The sequence below is a fragment of the Rhinopithecus roxellana genome, chromosome 6 (assembly GCF_007565055.1).
Source record: "Rhinopithecus roxellana isolate Shanxi Qingling chromosome 6, ASM756505v1, whole genome shotgun sequence".
Lineage (NCBI taxonomy): Eukaryota > Metazoa > Chordata > Mammalia > Primates > Cercopithecidae > Rhinopithecus > Rhinopithecus roxellana.
In genome coordinates this window covers 156,056,380-156,078,892 of record NC_044554.1, presented here as the reverse complement: position 1 = coordinate 156,078,892, position 22,513 = coordinate 156,056,380, and the positions used below count along the sequence as shown (strand labels likewise).

General features: G+C 43.8%; 1 pseudogene; it reads right to left on the bottom strand.

Moving 5' to 3' along the window:
- Nucleotides 1–13,646: 13,646 nt before the first annotated feature.
- Nucleotides 13,647–14,736, bottom strand: LOC104681715 (annotated as a pseudogene).
- Between the last annotated feature and the right edge of the window lie 7,777 nt (nt 14,737–22,513).

Below are 22,513 nucleotides of genomic sequence, written 5' to 3'. Positions count from 1 at the left end.
GTGTGTGACTCTGGGACATAGCTGGAGGTTTTATGTTAATAATTGTGGTGATAAAGTTAATGGCCCCTAAAATAGAAGAGATACCTGCCAAATGGAGTGAGAAGATGGTTAAATCTAGAGGCTCCTGCATGTGTTAGGTTTCCTGCTAAGCAGGAGGGGGTAGACTGTTCTGCTGGTTCCAGCGCCAGCCTTTATTATAGTGGATACAAGTAACAGTAGGAAAGAGGGTGAGCGTGGTCAGAAACTCTTATTATTTATCTGGGGAAATGCTAGGATAGGAGTGCAGTGGCACAATCTCAGTTCTCTGCAATCTCCTGGGTTCTTATTTTCCTGATGACACTTAGTTGTCTGTGTTCCCATGTTACATATGGAGCATAATTGAGATGGTTATTTTGATTTTTGTTTCAGATAATTCTCCTGGCTCAGCCTCCTGAGTAGCTGGGATTACAGGTGTGTGCCACCATGCCTGGCTAACTTTTGTATTTTTAGTAGAGATGGGATTTTACCATGTTGGTTAGGCTGGTATTGAACTCCCAACCTCATGTAATCTGCCTGCCTTGGCCTCCCAAAGTGCTGGGATAACAGGCATGAGCCACCTGCCCAGCCTAGAATGTTTTTATCTTGTTAAACTAATACACAATCCATGTGAATCCTATTTCCCATTACCTGGCCCTTTCCAAACATTATTCTGTTTTCTCTTTTTAATAGTGTAACTACTTTAGATATCCCATATAAGTAGATTCATACAGTATTTGTCTTATTTTTGGCTGGTTCATTAAATTTAACATAATGTCATCAAGATTTATGTTTATGGTAGATGTTGGAAGATTTCTTGTTGTTTTGCTTTTTTTTAAGCTGAGTAATATTCCATTATTTTTATATTCCAAATTATATTTATCCATTTATTTGGTCAGGGAAGTTTGGGTTGCTTTTACCTATTGACTTTTGTGAATAATGTCACAACAAATGGTGTTAATAACTCATTTGACCATACATGTGAGAGTTTTTATCTGTGCTGCGTTCTGTTTTCTTGGTGTAGGGTTTTACTTTTATGCCAGTACCAAAGTGTTTTGATTACCCTACCTTTGTTTTATATTTTGAAACCATAAAGCATGATGCCTTCAATTGTTTTCCTTTTTTAAGTAGTCAGGGATGCCTCTTATTGTTTTCCTTTTTTAAGTAGTCAGGGAATTTGTGGTTTCTTGATATTCCATATGATTTGGGGGTTGTTTTCCTGTATTTTGAAAAGGGAAATTTGGAATTTGAAAGGGATTGCATTGAATGTATAGACAGATCATTTTGGTCAGTATGGCCATCTTCACAGGATTAAGTCTTCCGACCTTTGAACAAGAGCATGCTTAAGAGTGTATTGTTTAATTTTTCCTTCTGTTTTCCTTCTGTTTTCCTTCTGTTAGTGATTTTTAGTTTCATTCAATTCTGGCCAAAAATAATAGTGTGTAATATTCAAGTTTAAAAAATGGATTAAGACTTGTTTTGTGAAATAACAGATGTTGTATCCAGCAGAATTTTCTCGTGAGCTATTGAAAATATTGTGGATTCTGCTGTTGTGTGGTGTGTTCCATATGTCTTTTAGGTATAATTGCTTTACATTGCTTTCAAGTCCTTTCTTCCCCTATTAATGTTCTGCCATGCTTTATTATTCATTACTGAAAGTAATGAAGTACTCTCCCACTATTACATCACCTCATTTGTGTCAATGCTTGCTTTATATATTTAGCAACCATGACAAGAGATATAAATAGGTTCCCAGTGAATGAACCATTTTAAATATATATATAATTTAATGTCCCTGTTTGTCTCTTGTGAGTTTTGACTTAAACTATATTTTATAAAATATGGCAGCTTTTGACTTAATATAATTTGTTCTCTGCCTCTCATTTGGTTAACATTTGCCTGGAATGTCTTTTTCCATCTTTCAGTCTATTTTCATCATTAGATCTGAGGTGAGTCTCTGGGAGAAATGACATAGGTGGATTTTGGTTTCTAAATTAAAAATAATCCCTTTATTTAACATTTTCCTTTTGATTGGGAAGTTTAGTCCATGAATATTTTGATATTTTTCTGGAAGGAAATGATTTACAATTACCATTTTATTGTTTTAGACTCTTGTAGCTATTCTGTCTGAATTTACTTTGTATTTCCTTGTGTCTTGTTGATATTTGCAGTGACATGCTTTGCTTTTTTTATTTTCTATTGCATATCTTCATTTTCTTTATGGTTACCAATTACATTAAATCTCTTAAATAAGTTACAACTGTATATATATTTTTATTATTATTATACTTTAAGTTCTACAGTACATGTGCATAACGTGGTTTGTTACATATGTATACTTCTACCATGTTGGTGTGCGGCACCCATCAACTCGTCAGCACCCATCAATTCGTCATTTATATCAGGTATAACTCCCAATGCAATTCCTCCCCCTAACCCCCCATGATAGGCCCTGATGTGTGATGTTCGCCTTCCCGAGTCCAAGTGATGTCATTGTTCAGTTCCCACCTATGAGTGAGAACATGCGGTGTTTGGTTTTCTCTTCTTGTGATAGTTTGCTAAGAATGATGGTTTCCAGCTGCATCCATGTCCCTACAAAGGACTCAAACTCATCCTTTTCTATGGCTGCATAATATTCCATGGTGTCTATGTGCCACATTTTCTTAATCCAGTCTGTCACTGATGGACATTTGGGTTGATTCCAAGTCTTTGCTATTGTGAATAGTGCCACAATAAACATATGTGTGCATGTGTCTTTGTAGTAGAATAATTTATAATCCTTTGGGTATATACCCAGTAGTGGGATGGCTGGGTCATATGGTACATCTAGTTCTAGATCCTTGAGGAATTGCCATACTGTTTTCCATAATGGTTGAACTAGTTTACAAGTCCCACCAACAGTGTAAAAGTGTTCCTATTTCTCCACATCCTCTCCAACACCTGTTATTTACTGACTTCTTAATGATTGCCATTCTAACTGGTGTGAGATGGTATCTCATTGTGGTTTTGATTTGCATTTCTCTGATGGCGAGTGATGATGAGCATTTTTTCATGTGTCTGTTGGCTGTATGAATGTCTTCTTTTGAGAAATGTCTGTTCATATCCTTTGCCCACTTTTTGATGGGGTTGTTTGTTTTTTTTCTTGTATATTTGTTTGAGTTCTTTGTAGATTCCTGGATATTAGCCCTTTGTCAGATGAGTAGGTTGCAAAAATTTTCTCCCATTCTGTAGGGTGCCTGTTCACTCTGATGGTAGTTTCTTTTGCTGTGCAAAAGCTCTTTAGTTTAATTAGATCCCATTTGTCAATTTTGGCTTTTGCTTGCCGTTGCTTTTGATGTTTTAGACATGAAGTCCTTGCCCATGCCTATGTCCCGAATGGTACTACCTAGATTGTCTTCTAGGGTTTTTATGGTATTAGGTCTAACATTTAAGTCTCTAATCCATCTTGAATTAATCTTCGTATAAGGGGTAAGCAAAGGATCCAGTTTCAGCTTTCTACTTATGGCTAGCCAATTTTCCCAGCACATTTATTAAATAGGGAATCCTTTCCCCATTTCTTGTTTCTCTCAGGTTTGTCAAAGATCAGATGGCTGTAGATGTGCGGTATTATTTCTGAGGACTCTGCTCTGTTCCATTGGTCTATATCTCTGTTTTGGTACCAGTACCATGCTGTTTTGGTTACTGTAGCCTTGTAGTATAGTTTGAAGTCAGGTAGCGTGACACCTCCAGCTTTGTCCTTTTGACTTAGGATTGTCTTGGCAATGCGGGCTCTTTTTTGGTTCCATATGAACTTTAAAGCAGTTTTTTCCAATTCTGTGAAGAAACTCATTGGTAGCTTGATGGGGATGGCATTGAATCTATAAATAACCTTGGGCAGTATGGCCATTTTCACGATATTGATTCTTCCTATCCATGAGCATGATATGTTCTTCCATCTGTTTGTGTCCTCCTTTATTTCACTGAGCAGTGGTTTGTAGTTCTCCTTGAAGAGGTCCTTTACATCCCTTGTAAGCTGGATTCCTAGGTATTTTATTCTCTTTGAAGCAATTGTGAATGGAAGTTCATTCCTGATTTTGCTCTCTGTTTGTCTGTTACTGGTGTATAAGAATGCTTGTGACTTTTGCACATTAATTTTGTATCCTGAGACTTTGCTGAAGTTGCTTATCAGCTTAAGGAGATTTTGGGCTGAGACAATGGGGTTTTCTAAATATACAATCATGTCATCTGCAATCAGGGACAATTTGACTTCTTCTTTTCCTAACTGGATACACTTGATTTCTTTCTCTTGCCTGATTGCCCTAGCCAAAACTTCCAACACTATGTTGAATAGGAGTGGTGAGAGAGGGCATCCCTGTCTTGTGCCAGTTTTCAAAGGGAATTTTTCCATTTTTTGCCCATTCAGAATGATATTAGATGTGGGTTTGTCATAAATAGCTCTTATTATTTTGAGGTACGTTCCATCGATACCGAATTTATTGAGCGTTTTTAGCATGAAGGGCTGTTGAATTTGTCAAAAGCCTTTTCTGCATCTATTGAGATAATCATGTGGTTCTTGTCTTTGGTTCTGTTTATATGCTGGATTACGTTTATTGATTTGCGAATGTTGAACCAGCCTTGCATCCCAGGGATGAAGCCCACTTGATCATGGTGGATAAGCTTTTGGATGTGCTGCTGAATCCGGTTTGCCAGTATTTTATTGAGAATTTTTGCATCGATGTTCATCAGGGATATTGGTCTAAAATTCTCTTTTTTTGTTGTGTCTCTGCCAGGCTTTGGTATCAGGATGATGTTGGCCTCATAAAATGAGTTAGGGAGGATTCCCTCTTTTTCTATTGATTGGAATAGTTTCAGAAGGAATGGTACCAGCTCCTCCTTGTACCTCTGGTAGAATTCAGCTGTGAATCCATCTGGTCCTGGACTTTTTTTGGTGGGTAGGCTATTGACTGTTGCCTCAATTTCAGAGCCTGCTATTGGTCTATTCAGGGATTCAACTTCTTCCTGGTTTAGTCTTGGAAGAGTGTAAGTGTCCAGGAAAGTATCCATTTCTTCTAGATTTTCTAGTTGATTTGCGTAGAGGCGTTTATAGTATTCTCTGATGGTAGTTTGTATTTCTGTGGGGTCGGTGGTGATATCCCCTTTATCATTTTTTATTGCGTCTATTTGATTCCTCTCTCTTTTCTTCTTTATTAGTCTTGCTAGCGGTCTGTCAATTTTGTTGATCTTTTAAAAAACCAACTCCTGGATTCATTGATTTTTGGGAGGGTTTTTTGTGTCTCTATCTCCTTCAGTTCTGCTCTGATCTTAGTTATTTCTTGCCTTCTGCTAGCTTTTGAATGTGTTTGCTCTTGCCTCTCTAGTTCTTTTAATTGTGATGTTAGAGTGTCCATTTTAGATCGTTCCTGCTTTCTCTTGTGGGCATTTAGTGCTATAAATTTCCCTCTACACACTGCTTTAAATGTGTCCCAGAGATTCTGGTATGTTGTATCTTTGTTCTCATTGGTTTCAAAGAACATCTTTATTTCTGCTTTCATTTCGTTATGTACCCAGTAGTCATTCAGGAGCAGGTTGTTCAGTTTCCATGTAGTTGAGCGGTTTTGAGTGAGTTTCTTAGTCCTGAGTTCTAGTTTGATTGCACTGTGGTCTGAGAGACAGTTTGTTATAATTTCTGTTCTTTTACATTTCCTGAGGAGTGCTTTACTTCCAATTATGTGGTCAATTTTGGAATAAGTGTGATGTGGTGCTGAGAAGAATGTATATTCTGTTGATTTGGGGTGGAGAGTTCTATAGATATCTATTAGGTCCGCTTGGTGCAGAGATGAATTCAATTCCTGGATATCCTTGTTAACTTTCTGTCTCGTTGATCTGTCTAATGTTGACAGTGGAGTGTTGAAGTCTCCCATGATTATTGTATGGGAGTCTAAGTCTCTTTGTAAGTCTCTAAGGACTTGCTTTATGAATCTGGGTGCTCCTGTATTGGGTGCATATATATTTAGGATAGTTAGCTCTTCCTGTTGAATTGATCCCTTTACCAGTATGTAATGACCTTCTTTGTCTCTTTGATCTTTGATGGTTTAAAGTCTGTTTTATCAGAGACTAGGATTGCAACCCCTGCTTTTTTTTTGTTCTCCATTTGCTTGGTAGATCTTCCTCCATCCCTTTATTTTGAGCCTATGTATGTCTCTGCATGTGAGATGGGTCTCCTGAATACAGCAGACTGATGGGTCTTGACTCTTTATCCAGTTTGCCAGTCTGTGTCTTTTAATTGGAGCATTTAGTCCATTTACATTTAAGGTTAATATTGTTATGTGTGAACTTGATCCTGTCATTATGATATTAACTGGTTATTTTGCTCGTTAGTTGATGCAGTTTCTTCCTAGCCTCGATGGTCTTTACATTTTGGCATGTTTTTGCAATGGCTGGTACCGGTTGTTCCTTTCCATGTTTAGGGCTTCCTTCAGGGTCTCTTGTAAGGCAGGCCTGGTGGTGACAAAATCTCTAGGCATTTGCTTATCTGTAAAGGATTTTATTTCTCCTTCACTGATGAAACTTAGTTTGGCTGGATATGAAATTCTGGGTTTAAAATTCTTTTCTTTAAGAACGTTGAATATTGGCCCCCACTCTCTTCTGGCTTGTAGATTTTCTGCCGAGAGATCTGCTGTTAGTCTGTTGGGCTTCCTGTTGTGGGTAATCCGACCTTTCTCTCTGGCTGCCCTTAAGATTTTTTCCTTCATTTCAGCTTTGGTGAATCTGGCAATTATGTGTCTTGGAGTTGCTCTTCTGGAGGAGTATCTTTGTGGCGTTCTCTGTATTTCCTGAATTTGAATGTTGGCCTGCCCTACTAGGTTGGGGAAGTTCTCCTGGATGATATCCTGAAGAGTGTTTTCCAACTTGGTTCCATTTTCCCCCTCACTTTCAGGCACCCCCATCAGACGTAGATTTGGTCTTTTTACATAATCCCATACTTCTTGCAGGCTTTGTTCATTTCTTTTTCTTCTTTTTTCTTTTGGTTTCTCTTCTCACTTCATTTCATTCGTTTGATCCTCAATCACTGATACTCTTTCTTCCAGTTGATCGAGTCGGTTACTGAAGCTTGTGCATTTGTCACGTATTTCTCATGTCATGGTTTTCATCTCTGTCATTTCGTTTATGATCTTCTCTGCGTTAATTAGTCTAGCTGTCAATTCTTCCACTCTTTTTTCAAGATTTTTAGTTTCTTTGTGCGGGGTACGTAATTCCTCCTTTAGCTCTGAGAAGTTTGATGGACTGAAGACTTCTTGTCTCATCTCGTCAAAGTCATTCTCTGACCAGCTTCGATCCATCGCTGGCGATGGGCTGCGCTCCTTTGCAGGGGGAGATGTGCTCTTATTTTTTGAATTTCCAGCTTTTCTGCCCTGCTTCTTCCCCATCTTTGTGGTTTTATCTGCCTCTGGTCTTTGATGATGGTGACGTACTGATGGGGTTTTGGTGTAGGTGTCCTTCCTGTTTGATAGTTTTTCTTCTAACAGTCAGGACCCTCTGCTGTAGGTCCATTGCAGATTGCTTGAGGTCCACTCCAGACCCTGTTTGCCTGGGTATCAGCAGCAGAGGTTGCAGAAGATAGAATATTGCTGAACAGCGAGTGTACCTGTCTGATTCTTACTTTGGGAGCTTCCTCTCAGGGGTGTACTCCACCCTGTGAGGTGTGGGGTGTCAGTCTGCCCCTAGTAGGGGATGTCTCCCAGTTAGGCTACTCAGGGGTCAGGGACCCACTTGAGCAGCCAGTCTGTCCCTTCTCAGATCTCAACCTCCGTGTTGGGAGATCCACTGCTCTCTTCAAAGCTGTCAGAGTCGTTTGCGTCTGCAGAGGTTTCTGCTTTGTTGTTGTTGTTGTTGTTGTTGTTGTTGTTGTTGTTGTTGTTTAGCTGTGCTGTGCCCTGTCCCCAGAGGTGGAGTCTACAGAGACAGGCAGGCTTCCTTGAGCTGCTGTGAGCTCCACCCAGTTCGAGCTTCCCAGTGGCTTTGTTTACCTACTTAAGCCTCAGCAATGGCGGGCGCCCCTCCCCCAGCCTCGCTGCTGCCTTGCGGTTAGATCGCAGACTGCTGTGCTAGCAATGAGGGAGGCTCCGTGGGCATGGGACCCTCCCGGCCAGGTATGGGATATAATCTCCTGGTGTGCCCATTTGCTTAAAGCACAGTATTGGGGTGGGAGTTACCCGATTTTTCAGGTGTTGTGTGTCTCAGTTCCCCTGGCTAGGAAAAGGGATTCCCGTCCCCCTTGCGATTCCCAGGTGAGGCGATGCCTCGCCCTGCTTCAGCTCTCACTGGTCAGGCTGCAGCAGCTGACCCGCGCCAACTGTCCGGCACTCCCTAGTGAGATGAACCCAGTACCTCAGTTGAAAATGCAGAAATCACCAGTCTTCTGTGTCGCTCGCGCTGGGAGTCGGAGACTGGAGCTGTTATTATTTGGCCATCTTGCTCCACCCCCACAACTGTATATTTTAAGCTAGTAACAACTTGCACTCAGTTGTCTACAAAAATTCTTGCTCATTACATCCGCCCTCAACTTATGACGTCACTAAGTATATCATATACTAATGAGTATTTTAATTTTCATGATGTCTTTCCAATTTTACAGCACAATTGTTTTCTGCTTAATTATTGTAATACTACAAATTTTATTTTTGTGTGTGTGCATATCTTTCCCAGAGAGTTGTGTATTTTTATATGACTTGGTTTGTTTTCTATCATTTTCAATTTTCAATGGGAAAGACTTCTTTTTTCATTTCTTGCAGGTGATGTAATGGTGATGTACTTACTCATCATTTAGTTATCTTGGAAAATCTTTATTTTTAAAATTTTCTGGGACAGTTTTCCTAAAAGTTTTTGTTCCTTCAGGACTTGGACTATATAACTCCCCTATTGTCTGCAGGGTTTTTGTTCAAAAATTCACTGGTAATCTTGCAGGAACAGCATACAGATAATACATCTCTTGACTTTCTGCATTCAAGATTCTCTTCCTTTCTGTGACTTTCAAAACTTTGCTTATATTGTGTCTTGTTATGGGTCTCTTTATCCAAGTTGAAGTTTGTTGAGCTTCAGTTTTTATATTTTTTCATACGTTGGATAATTTCTCAGTCATGTTTTGTATACTTCTGCTCTACAATTTCTTTCCTTCAGTTATTTTGTTGATATTCTTATTTTCCTGATTACACTTAGATTTCTGTGTTCCCAGGTTAGACATTGAGCATAATTGAGATGGTTATCTTGATTTTTAAAGATAATTTATACATGTTCATTTCTTTAGGGTTGATTTCTGCATACTTGTTTCTTTGATTGGGCCATGTTAGTCTGATGCTTTATATATACTGTAACATTTAGTTGAGATATGTACATTAAATAAAAAGCCATCTGTCACAGTCTGTGTAAAGTGACTTTCAACCCTGAAGTATCTTACACCAGTTTACCAGACTAGATATTGAAAATTTCTCAAACCTGTTCTTTAGATGTCTCTTCCTTAGATTTGTGTTCCGTTTATTGAGTTATGTGGGTTTGCCCATGTTTCTGCTGAAGAGCCTGTAATAAGTCGATACACCTTTTTCTGTGTGGTCCTACAGTCTCTCTGCTGCTGTAAGAATCATTTACCTTTGGTCTCACAGACACTAACCTGTCATTCAAAGTATAGCACCATTTCTTTCAGCACTCTGGGTCATGGTAGACAGAAGCCAGTCTTTGAAAAATCCCCTCAAGGCAGAAGTACGGACACATGTGCCACTATTTCTTTTTTTCACTTTTGAGAGAGAAGCCAGGAATTGAGAGTTTACACTTAAAGGCATTATTTTATATTGGGGAGGAGGTATGGCTGTGGTGGGTAAATGTACAGATGTTCCTTTGTCTTCTGTGTGGATTTTGGCATCATTCTCATCTGTGACACTGCAATCTTTTAACTGGGTTTTAGACCTCTTACAAAGGCATTTTGGTCAATATATTTTTGTTAAGTTTACATGTCTATTAAGGAATTTAGGCTTGTGGTATTATGCCATTTTATTGTGCTTGGCATAATTTTATATTTTGTATTTGTAAAGTATATTCACCTGAGTCTAATAAGTGGTATAGTTTATTTTTATTCCTTTTAGCTGTGTCTTCTCATTTTACTCCAGAACTTTTGCCTGGGCAGAGCATAAAACATTTATTCCCAAAAGTGATACTGAGAAGATATGAAAGCTATGGCATTGAAGAGTTAAACTTAAAAGACTTGAAAAGTGTGGGTTACTGTAAGGGACAGAAAAAAAGTTAAAATGGACTTAACCAATGTTAATCTTTCAATGTGATGAATGTGGCAAAGCCTTTAACTGGTGCTCAATTTTACTCAACATAGGAGAATTCATACAGGAGAGAAACCATACAAATGTGAGGAATGTGGTGAAGCCTTTAACTGGTTCTCAAACCTTACTCAAAATAAGAGAATTTGTACTGTAGAGAAACCCTACAAATGTGAACAATGTGGCAAAGCCTTTAACCAGAGCTCACACCTTATGGACATAAGAGAATTCATGCTGGAGAGCAACCTTACACATGCGAAAATTGTGCCAAAGACTTCAATCAGGGCTCACCTCTCACTGGACACAAGAGTGTTCATACTGGAAGGAAACCCTGCACATGTGAAGAATATGGCAAACCTTTCAACTGGTTCTCATACTTTTCTCAACATAAGAGAATTCATACTGGTGAGAAACTGTACAACTGGTGAGAAACTGCACAACCATGAAGAATGTGAAAAAGCTTTTGTGCATGGCTGAAACCTTACTAAAACTAAGAGAATTCATACTGGAGAGACATGCTACAAATGTGAAGAATGTGGCAAAACCTTTAACCAGAGCTCACATCTTATTGAACACAAGAGAATTCACACTGGAGAGCAACCCTGCAAGTGTGAAACACGTGGCAAAGCCTTTAACTGGTTCTCAAACCTTACTAAAGAGAATTCATACTGGAGAGAAACCCTAGAAATGTGAAGAATGTGGTAAGTCTTTGATCAGTGCTCAATCCTTACTGACTAAGATAGAGAATCCCTACAATTGCAAGGAATGTAGCAAAGGTTTTAATTTGTGCTCATTTTACTATAAGTAAATTCATTCTGGAGAGAAACCCTAAACATGTGAAGATGTGGCAAAGTCCAGCCCTCAGGCCTTATAATACATAAAACTATTTGTACTGGAAAAAATCACTACAAGTGTGGGGAATGTGGCCAGGCCTTTAACCAGTTCCAAACCTTTATTGTACATAAGGGAATGCATCATGAACAAAAATCTTACGAATGTAAAAAAATGTAACAAAGCCTTTAACCAGCCCTCAAATCTTAATGAACCTAAGAGATTTTATTTTTAAAACCAATTTTTTTTAAAGATGGAATCTCACTTTTTTAGCCAGGCAGGAATGTAGTGGCACTATCTCAGCTCACTGCAACCTCTGCCTTCCCAGTTCAATTGATTCTTCTGCCTCAGTCTCCTGAGTAGCTGGGATTACAGGTGCATGTCATCACACTGGCTGATTTTTGTATTTTCAGTAGAGATGGGGTTTCAACATGTTGGCCAGGCTGGTGTCGAACTCCTGACTTCAGGTGATCCACCTGCCTCAGCTTCCCAAAGCCTAAGAGAATTTGTATTAGACCTTACAAGGGATAAAAATGTGACAGAACCTTTAAGCACATCTCAGGCCTTACATAATATCTGATCACTTTCTAGAGAGAAACCCTACAACAGCAAAAAATGTGGTAAAACTTTTAACTAGTCTTGAACCCTTGTTATACATAAGACAATTAATACGAAGAGAAACCCTACAATAAGGAATATGACAATGTCTTTAAAAAGTCCTTAAACCTGAATAAATGTAAGATAATTGATATTAGAGAGAACCCCAGCAATTATAGAAGACACATGTGGCGAAGCCTTTAACTGGTTCTCCATCCTTATTAATTGTTAATTAAGCAATTTTATACTGGAGAGAAACTCCACATACATAAAAAATGTGATGGAGCATTTAACCACAACTCAATCTTTTCTAAGAAACAAACCATACTGGTGAGAAACTCTAGAAATGTGTTAAATGTGGCAAGGCCTGGAAAGGCCATCATTGAGACATGAGCTTGGCCTATGGAGGCCACTGAGAGGCAGGAACTGGGCCTGCAGGTGGGAGAGACCACCACGTGAGAGGTGGAGAAAGTGCCTCTACAGGCCAACGGGAGGCAGGAGCTGGCCCTGGAGGGGCCCACTTGAGGCAGGCAGGCAGGAACCTGGCCCTGGGAAGCCGCTGTGAGGTGAGAGCCGGGCCTGGAGAGGCCCCTGGGAGGCAAGTGCGGGGCCCACAGAGTTGGGCCTGTAGGGGCTGCCGGGAGGCAGGCAGGCAGGAACATGGCCCCAGGAAACCACTGTGAGGCGAGAGCCAGGCCTGGAGAGGCCCTGGAAGGAAAGCGGGGGCCCACAGAGGCTGTTCTCCAGCCAGAGCTGTGTCTGTGCAGGCCACCAGGAGGCAGAAGGTGGGCCTACAGAGCTCTGGCTGGATAAAGGTTTGGAGCTGGGTCTGCGCAGGTCACTGAGAGGCAGAAGGAGCAGGGCCTGTCAAAGCTGCCAGAAGGCAGGAGCTTCGGACAGGGGAGGCTGCAGCGAGGTGGCGGCCTGGGTGTGGGACAGTCCACTGTGAGGCAGAGGCTTGGCCTGTATATGGGCCTTCGGGGGCAGTATGCTGGGCCCAGAGAGGCCGATTGGAGGTCATGTTCTGGGCCTGAAGAGGCCGCCAAAAGTCAAAAGCGGGACCTGGGAAGGCCGCCAAGAGGCACGAGCTGGGCTGGGCCTACAGAGGCCATTGGGAGGCAGGAGGAGCTGGGCCTGGAGAGGCTGATGGGAGGAAGTTGTGCACCTTGAGAGGCCGCTGAGAGGCAAGAGCTGGGCCGGGGTAGGCCAACTTGAGGATGACTTGGGCCTGCAGAGGCCACCGGGAGGCAGGAGCTGGCCCCGGAGAGGCTGACTTGAGGGGAACTTGGGCCTGCAGAGGCCGCCGGGAGGAAGAGCCGGGCCTGGAGAGGCCGACTGGAGGAAGTGCAGGGTCTGGAGAGGATGCAAAGCAGCAAATGCTCGGCCTGGAAAGGCCGCCATCGAGGCATGAGCTTGGCCTATGGAGGCCACTGGGAGGCAGGAGCTGGGCCTGTAGAGGCCACCAAAAGGCAGAAGCTTGGCCCGAGGGGTCCACTGCAAGGCAAGATGCAGGCTCGGAGAGTGCCCAGTCCGAGGTAGAGTCTGGGCCTAGAGAGGCAACCCACAGGCAGGGGCTAGGCCTGGAGAGCCATGAGTGCAATGAGCTGGGCCCCAATGGGCCAGCGTGAGGGAGGACGTCGGCCCAGAGAGGCCAGAGTGAGGCAGGAGTTCACATCTCTCGGCAGGCCGCGAGAGGCATGAGTTAGGCCGCAACAGGCCACGGTGCGGGAGGAGCTGGGCCTGTTGAGGCTGCTGGGATGCAGGCAGGCAGGAACCTGGCCTCGGGAAGCCACTGGGAGGCGAGAGCCAGGCTTGGATAGGCCCCTGGGAGGCCAGCGAGGGACGCGCAGAGGCTGTTCTCCAGCCGGAGCTGGGTCTGTGCACGCCACTGGGAAGCAGGTGGGCCTACAAAGGCTTTCTCAGCTCTGGCTGATAAAGGTTTGGGCCTACAAAGGCTGGCGGGAGCTGGGCAGGAGCTGAGCCCACAGAGGTTGTTTGTTGTGAGGCAGGAGTCGGGCCTGTCGACGCAGCCAGGAGGAAGGGGAAGGGCTGGGCCTGGAGAGGCTGCCACGAGAGAGGCCAAGAATGGGCCTCTACACGCCTGGAGAGGCCACCAAAAGGGGACAAACTGGGCCCGGAAAGGCCGTTGTGAGGGGTGAGCTGGGCCTGAGGAGGCCATCGGGAGGCAGGAGCGGGCCCTATTGAAGCCGCCGGAAGGCAGGAGCTTCGGACTGGGGAGGCTGCAGTGAGGCTGCGGCCTAGGTGTGGGAGAGTGCGCTGTGAGGCAGAAGCTAAGCCTGTACATGGGCCTTCGGGAGGCAGGAGGCTGAACCCAGAGAGGCCGACAGGAGGTCAAGTTCGGGGCCTGAAGAGGCCACCAAGAGTCAAAAGTGGGGCCTGGGAAGGCCGCCAAGAGGCATGAACTGGGCTGGGCACAAAGAGGCCATTGGGAGGCAGAAGGAGCTAGGCCTGGAGTGGCTGATGGGAGGAAGTTGTGCACCTGGAGAGGCCACCAAGAGGCAAGAGCTGGGCCAGGGGAGGCTGACTTGAGTATGACTTGGGCCCGCAGAGGCCACCAGGAGGAAGAGCCAGGCCCGGAGAGGCCTACTGGAGGTCAGGTTCTGGGCCTGAAGAGGCCGCCAAAAGCAAAAGCGGGGCCTGGGAAGGGCACCGTCAAGGCATGAGCTTGGCCTATGGTGGCCACTAGAAGGCAGGAGCTGGGCCTGCAGAGCCCACCGAAGGGCAGGAGGTTGGCCCGAGGGGGCCACGGCGAGGCAAGAGGCGGGCCCAGAGAGAGCCCACTGCGAGGTAGAGACTGGGACTGGAGAGCCTGCCCACATGCAGGGGCTGGGCCTGGAGAGGCCACGAGAGGCATGAGCTGGGTCCCAGTGGGCTGGCGTGAGGGAGGACCTCGAACCAGAGAGGCCAGGGTGAAGCAGGAGCTCCCACCTCTGGGCGGGCTGCGAGAGGCATGAGCTGGGCTGAAACAGGCCATGGTGCAGGAGGAGCTGGGCCTGTCGAGCGGCATGAGCTGGGCCTGGAAAGGCCGTTGTGAGGAGTGAGCTTGGCCTGAAGAGGCATCGGGATATTATTCATCCATAGAAGGAATGATATATTGATATTTCACACATTATGACATAAGGAAGTTTGAAAACGTGCTAAGAGGGAAAAAAACCTCAAAAGATCACACATTGTACAAGTCTGTTTGTCCAGGTTAGGCAAATCTATACTGACAAAAAATGAATCAATGGTTGCCTAAGCCTGGGGGCCAAGGCAGGTGTGGGGAGTAGAACGTAGTGGCTAAGGGGTTTGGATTTCTCTGTAGGGTAATGAAAGATTCTAAGAGTGACTGTGGCTCACAGTTCTGCAGACTATATAAGTAGCATGGTTCCAGGCCAGGCACAGGGGCCCACACCTGTAACCCCAGCACGTTGAGACATTGAGGCAAAAGGTTTGCTCGAGCCCAGAAATTTGAAACAAGCCTGGGAAACATGGTGAGATCTTGTCTCTATTAAAAATAAAAAAATTAACCAGGTATGATGGTACACTAATGCATGCCTGTGGTCCCAGCTACTTTGGAGGCCAGGGTGAAAAGACCTGGGAAAGTGCTGGGATTACAGGAAGGAGCACCACATCTGGCCAGTTTATTTTCTATTACTGGCTCAATGTAAAGGCTGCATCTCAGGAACAGCCAATGAAAGAGACGCACAGGGTAAGGTAAGTAGGGAGGGGTACTTCCATACCCTCTGTTGGGCACGCTATCCTCCCAGCACCTCCTTATGTTCGGCATCTCAGAAGCTCTCCAAACCCTATTGTTTAGGGATTTTATAGAGTCATGATAAAATCATTGGCCATTGGTGGTTAAGTCAATTTCCAGCCCCTTTTGCTTCCTGGAGTTCAGCCGGTGAGGCTGAAAGTTCCAAGCCTCAAAAAATATGGTTGGGGCCGGATGTAGTGTCTCAGCCTGTAATCCCAGAACTTTAGGAGGCCAAGGCGGATGGATCACTTGAGGTCAGGGGTTCAAGACCAGCCTGACCAACATGGTGTAACCCTGTCTCTAGCAAAAAACAAAAATTAGCTGGGCATGGTGGTGGGAGCCTGTATGTAGTCCCAGCTACTCAGAAGGCTGAGTCAGGAGAATCATTTGAACCCAGGAGGTGACACTTTCAGTCAAAAGGAGAATTACATTATTAGTCAAAATGACCTCTGTGTTCTAAGCAGAAATGACTGAAGGCCATTCCATACAGCAGTGGTCCCTGGTAGCCTTTCCATTCTCATCAAGAGGCAGGGTAGCTGTTCAACAACAGGTGGTTTCTATGATGCAACTAAGCAGTGCTCAATAAGTTCAAGTCATCAGATGCAGAGTAGTCAGGATTTCTGATGAGGGACAGGAAACGTCAGCACCAGGTATTGAGATAATGGACAGAATGCCCTGGGAATGCTGTGAGCGCTCCCCACTCCCAATCAACAGAAACATACTTTCTTGCTGAGGCGCCTCAGAATCATTCAAGACAGCAATCCAGGAAACTGCTGTCAACAAATCTACGTACTTGCCACACGTGTCTCAGCCAGATTAGAAATACAGAGAGTGGAATGACACTTATCCCAACGCCTCCATTCCTGTCCCATTCTGACACATGAGAAAGCTGAATCCAAGAGAAATGAAGTCGTCTGCTTAGTTTCAACAGCAAGTGTAATAGTAGCAATAAACTAAAGCCCGGCTTCGGGGACCTTCCTTTTTTAGGTCCTGAACTTCTGTAATTCATTCAGACATGACCCTTCATTGATATGTTATTAAAGACATACTGTAGGGGAAGGGACTGAGTCCCATCATGTTCATATGAAAGAGTGAGACCATTGTCTCCAAAAAATAAAAAATACAAAAATGTTTCAATTTTAAAAAGTGTGATGGTCTTTGGCAATGTTTAAATAAAAAATAAGAGTATCCCTTTCAAATAAGCTGACACTTTCTGAACATATAATAACCAGGGTCACAGAATCACAGAGGCCAGTGAGATTAAAAAGTAACCCTGTGAACCCCAGTGACACACACACCACCAGGAAAATTTCCTGTTCCTGTCCCTCCAACTAATCCACAGCAACATAATGTCAGCAAGTGCCTCCCTTACTTCCAGGCAGCCACAGGGAAAGGGGAGAGCAAAGAAACCATTCACTATGTCACTGATAAGTGAGGCTCAATGGGAAACACGAGGCACGAGGGACATCCAAAGGTAGGTGACAATTTCAGTGTCTCCCTTTTGTCTTCCTGCTTCGTCTGCTATCTTCTGCTCTTCTGCTCTTTTCATGATAAGGAAGGAGGCAGCAATAGCATGTCTACTGTGAAAATGTGGGACTACTCATCAGGCATCACGGAACTTAACGGAGAAGTTTAGACAATCCTGAGAAGCTTTCAGACCTGTTCTCCTAACATGTACAACTAAGTTTTCTAAGGCTCTTGACCAGGCAGTAGACTGTGAACTCCCAGGAGTTCACACAGGTTTTCTAGGGTCTTCACACTGCTAAGCGCAATCATGGCAACTCCTTCATTTCCTTTTTAAACAAGTGTTTTCCCAATTATCCCTTTAAAATTGGGCAGTTTAGGCTGGGCATGGTGACTCACCTGTAATCCCAGTACTTTGGGAGGCTGAGGCGGGTGGATTACTTGAGGTCAGGAGTTTGAGACCAGCCTAGCTGACAGAGTAAAACCCCATCTCCACTAAAAAATACAATAATTAGCTCGGCGTGGTGGTGGACACCTGTAATCCCAGCTGCTCGGGAGGCTGAGGCATGAGAATCCCTTGAGCCTAGGAGGCGGAAGTTGCAGTGAGCCAAGATTGTTCCACTGTATTCCAGCCTGGGCGGCAGAGCAAGGCTCCATTTCAAAAAAGAAATTGGGCAGTTTTGAGCCTCACCCTTCCAAAGTGCTGGGATTACAGTCATGAGCCACCGTGTCTGGCCACAAGTGCTTTTCTTTAAATACTTCTGTGGTTCCCCTTCCCCAGGCAAAAAGAAAAAAAAAAAAGGAAAGGGGAAGCTATTCTTCAGGGCCAGTAAGAGGTTTATCTAGCTTTGTGGGGTAAAAGAACCCATAATACTTACTAAATTTAATATTTAACAATATTTAATAGATTTAATAAATTTATTAATATTTAACAGTATTTAATAAATGTTTATTGATATTTGACAATACTTAACAGATTTTAAAAATTTACTAATATTTAACAATACTTACTAACATTAATCCATTGTCTAACACTTGCGTCCAAGAATTATTGCTCTAACAAAACACCAAGGACAACTAGGCCTTCCTACCTCCCTGTAGCCTCAACTAGATAGATGCAAACATGTTGGCTCATGCCTGTAATCCCAGCACTTTGTTTGTTTGTTTTTTTGAGCTGGAGTCTCCCTCTGTCGCCCAGACTGGAGTGCAGTGGCGTGATCCCGGCTCACTGCAACCTCTACCTCCTGGGTTCAAGTGATTCACCTGCTTTAACCTCCTGAGTAGCTGGGACTACAGGAGTTTGCCACCACGCCTGGCTAATCTTTTGTATTTTTAGTACAGACGAGGTTTCACCGTGTTGCCCAGGCTGGTGTCGAACTCCAGAGCTCTGGCGATCTGCCTGCCCCAGCCTCCCAAAGTGCTGGCATTACAGGCTCAACAACGCCCAGCAATTCCAGCACTTTGTAAAGCTAAGGTAAGAAGATCAGTTGAGCCCAGGAATTTGAGACTACCCTGGGCAACATAGGGAAAAACTGTCTCTACAAAAATTAAAAAATTAGCTGGGCTTGGTGGCATGTACCTATGATCCCACTTACTTGGGAGGCTGGGGTGGGAGGATCACTTGAGCCTAGAAGGTTGAGGCTGCAGGGAGCTATGATTGTGCCATTGGAATCCAGCCCAAACAACAGCATGAGACCTTGTCTCAAAAAATAAAAAGATAGGCCGGGCGCGGTGGCTCAAGCCTGTAATCCCAGCACTTTGGGAGGCCGAGACGGGTGGATCACGAGGTCAGGAGATCGAGACCATCCTGGCTAACACGGTGAAACCCCGTATCTACTAAAAAATACAAAAAACTAGCCGGGGGAGGTGGCGGGCGCCTGTAGTCCCAGCTACTCTGGAGGCTGAGGCAGGAGAATGGCGTAAGCCCGGGAGGCGGAGCTTGCAGTGAGCTGAGATCCGGCCACTGCACTCCAGCCTGGGCTGACAGAGCGAGACTCCGTCTCAAAATAAATAAATAAATAAATAAAAATAAAAATAAAAAGATAAATGCAAACGTGAATCACCTACAGAGTTAAAAGACCACAAATGTTCTAATGTTAGCAGGGAGCCTAGGATGGAAGAAGCCTCCACAGCTGCCCCCGTCAACCCAACTAAGAGAAAGAGGTTGGCGGTCAGAGGAACAGGTAAGGCAAGCCTTCATTTGAGCCCATCAGCTTCTGCAGAAAAAATATTCCATGATCATGGGATGACCTGACTGACTGATGCAAACTGTCCACACAGCACCCTTTCTAGGAGAGCCCACACTAGCTGATGACTCTGGAATTCTGGTTACCATCAATCTAGATATCATGCCACTGGGCTCTGTCTTTCCAACTACCTTTTAGACATCTCTGTCTGGATGCCCTGAGCATCCTATGTCCAAAGATTAATTCTTTCTCCCTGACAACATATGTTCTTTGTTTCTCCACTTTCCCTGTCTCAGTTAATGAGACTGCCATGCACCAAGATACCTGAACCGGAAACCTGAAGGGCATCCTACAGTCCTCCTTCTGCCCTCCTCCTATTTCTATTCACTGTGTCAACAATAGGCTGTCCTGATATTTTACCTCCTAAGTATCTCTCAAAACCCCACTTCCGCTTCGTATTCACTGGCACCCCCCATTCAGCATCTCATCACTCATTCAACAATATTTAATGAGTATGAAGCATAGCTAGGTGTTTTAAAACAGAATAAAACCAGTGTGATCTTTGTTTTCTGATGGCTCAACATCTAGTTTTTTTTTTTTTTCTTTTCTTTTCTTTTTTTTTTCCTGAGATGGAGTCTTGCTGTGTTGCCAAGGCTGGAGTACAGCAGCATGATCTCAGCTCACTGCAACTTTTGCCTTCCAGATTCAAGCAATTCTCCTGCCTCAGCGTCCCAAGTAGCTGGGATTACAGGTGCACACCACCATACCTAGCTAATTTTTCCATTTTTAGTAGAGACGAGATTTCACCATATGGCCAGGCTGGCCTCAAACTTCTGACCTTGTCATCCACCAACCTCAGCCTCCCAAAAGTGCTAGGAGTTCATGCATAAGCCACCACAGCCGGCCAACATCTAGTTATTTCTTATCTGAACTATTCAGGTATACTCTTGACTCTTACCATTCATTCCCTAAACAATACCCAGAGTGTCTCCTTCTCAAAACTTAAATTAGATCATTTAATTCAGGGATCAGTAAACTTTTTCTACAAAAACCAGATAGTGAATATTTTAGGCTTCTGGGCCATATGTTCTATGTTGAAACTACTCAACTCTGCTCTTTTAACATTAAAAACAGCCATGGACAAAATGTAAACCCATGGGTGAGACTGTGTTCCAATATGGTTTATTCATTAAAATAGGCAGCAGGCCAGATTTGACCCATGGGCCGTAGTTTGCCAACCCCTGATTTCATCACAATGCTTCTTACTCCATTGGGATTCATCCAGATTCCTTTCCATGGCCTAGAGGGTGCTCCATCCTCATCTGAATATTACTTGCTCCTCCAGGCTCCACTATGCTCCAGCCACCCTGACCATCTTTATGGTGCTTAAACACTATGCCAAGTCTGTTAACATCTCAGGTCCCTGCCCTTGACGTTCTACCCAGCAGGATCTACCCAGCAGGATCTAGACCAGATCTTGATCAGATCTTCTTCGAGTTACCTCGGCTCAAATGTCACCTCATCAGAGAGGTCTTCACTGCCCACCCCAATAGGTCAGTACCCATTCCAATGTCAAAACATTCTAACTCCCATAGCTCTATTCATTTTCTTCAAATTATTTATCACCATCTGAAAAAATATCATTTGTTGCATGTACATAACCTGCTTCCCCACCACCACACCACCACTAGAATGGAAGCTCCCTGGGAACACAGACTGACTTACTCATTCTCCCCTAGTTCCCAGGACCTAGATATGTGCCTGGCACTTAGCAGGGGCTCAAAAAATATCTGTTATCTGAACTGTTATTGCCTGTAGTCTCACTCCCTTCAACTCACTTGTATCTTCACTACCACTAGTCATCTTTCAAAAATACAAATGGGGCCAAATGCGGTGGCTCACACCTGTAATTGCAGCACCTTGGGAGCCTGAGGCGGGAGGATCACCTGAACCCAGGAGGGTGAGGCTGCAGTGAGCCATGATCCCACCACTGCAGTCCAGCCTGGGAAACAGAGTAAGACCCTATCTCAAAAAAAAAAAAAAAAAAAAAAAAAATTAGCAGTGTGTGGTGATGCACACCTGTAGTCCCTGCTACCTGAGTGGCTGAGGCAAGAAAATCACTGAGCCCAGCAGTCTGAGGTTACAGTGAGCTATGATTGTGCCACTGCATTCATGCCTGGGCAACACAACAAGACTCTGTCTCAAAAAAAAAGAAAAAAGTGGGCCAGGAGTGGTGCCTCGTGCCTGTAATTCCAACACTTTAGGAGGCCAAGGTGGGTGGATCACCTAAATCAGGAGTTTGAGACGAGCCTGGCCAACATAGTGAAACCCCGTCTCTACCAAAAATACAAAAATTAGCTAAATATGGTGGTACACGCCTGTAGTCCCAGGTACTTCAGAGTCTGAGGCAGGAGAATCACTTGAACTCAGGAGGCAGAGATTGCAGTGAGCCAAGATTGTGTCACTCCACTCCAGCCTGGGAGCCTGGGTGGACAGAGTGAGACTCCATCACATGATAAATTGGGTGGAGAAGCACATGGTGCAAAGCATCTCTGCACAGCAGGAAAAGGAGACAGTTGCCAAGTGCATTGCGGACCTAAAGCTGCTGGCAAAGAAAGCTCAAGCACAGCAGTTATGTAAATGTATCTATCCCAATTGAGACAGCTAGAAACAGTTGACAGACTAAATGGAAACTAGTCTATTTGACGAAGTCTTTCTGTATTGATGTCTACTGAAGTTATAGTTTACCCTTCTTAAAAATGAAAAGTTTTTTTCATATAGTAAGAGAACAAAATCTCTATAGGCCAGTCAGATGTTTCTCATCCTTCTTACTCTGCCTTTGAGTTGTTCCATGATCACTTCTGAATAAGCAGTTTGCCTTTATAAAAACTTGCTGCCTGACTAAAGATTACCAGATTATAGTTTAAATTTGCAATTAATTCTACCATCTTGCAATAAAGTGACAATTGAATGAAAAAAAAAGTAAAATAAAAATGAATCATTGGATCTTGTCACTCTCTTGCTTAAAACATTGCCATGGCTCCCCACTGGTTTTAAGATACAAATACAAACTATGTGGCAAGATCACTACAGCTCTTATCAGACCTTCCCACACTCTCCCAGTAGGAGACTCTGAGCTCTGAGTGGCAAGGACCAACTTCTAGTTATCTTTTTATCTCAGGTGGTCAGCATAGTACCAGGAACACCGTTGGTGTTCCATGAATAGAGAATGAAATCAATCAACAGTAGTACTACAACTACCACAAAGCACAAATCTAATGCAATAACTCAGTAATAAGCAATTTAAAGGCAACGAAGCAAGATTTCACATAACACTCTTCTTTACTTTTCTTTTCTTTTTTTTT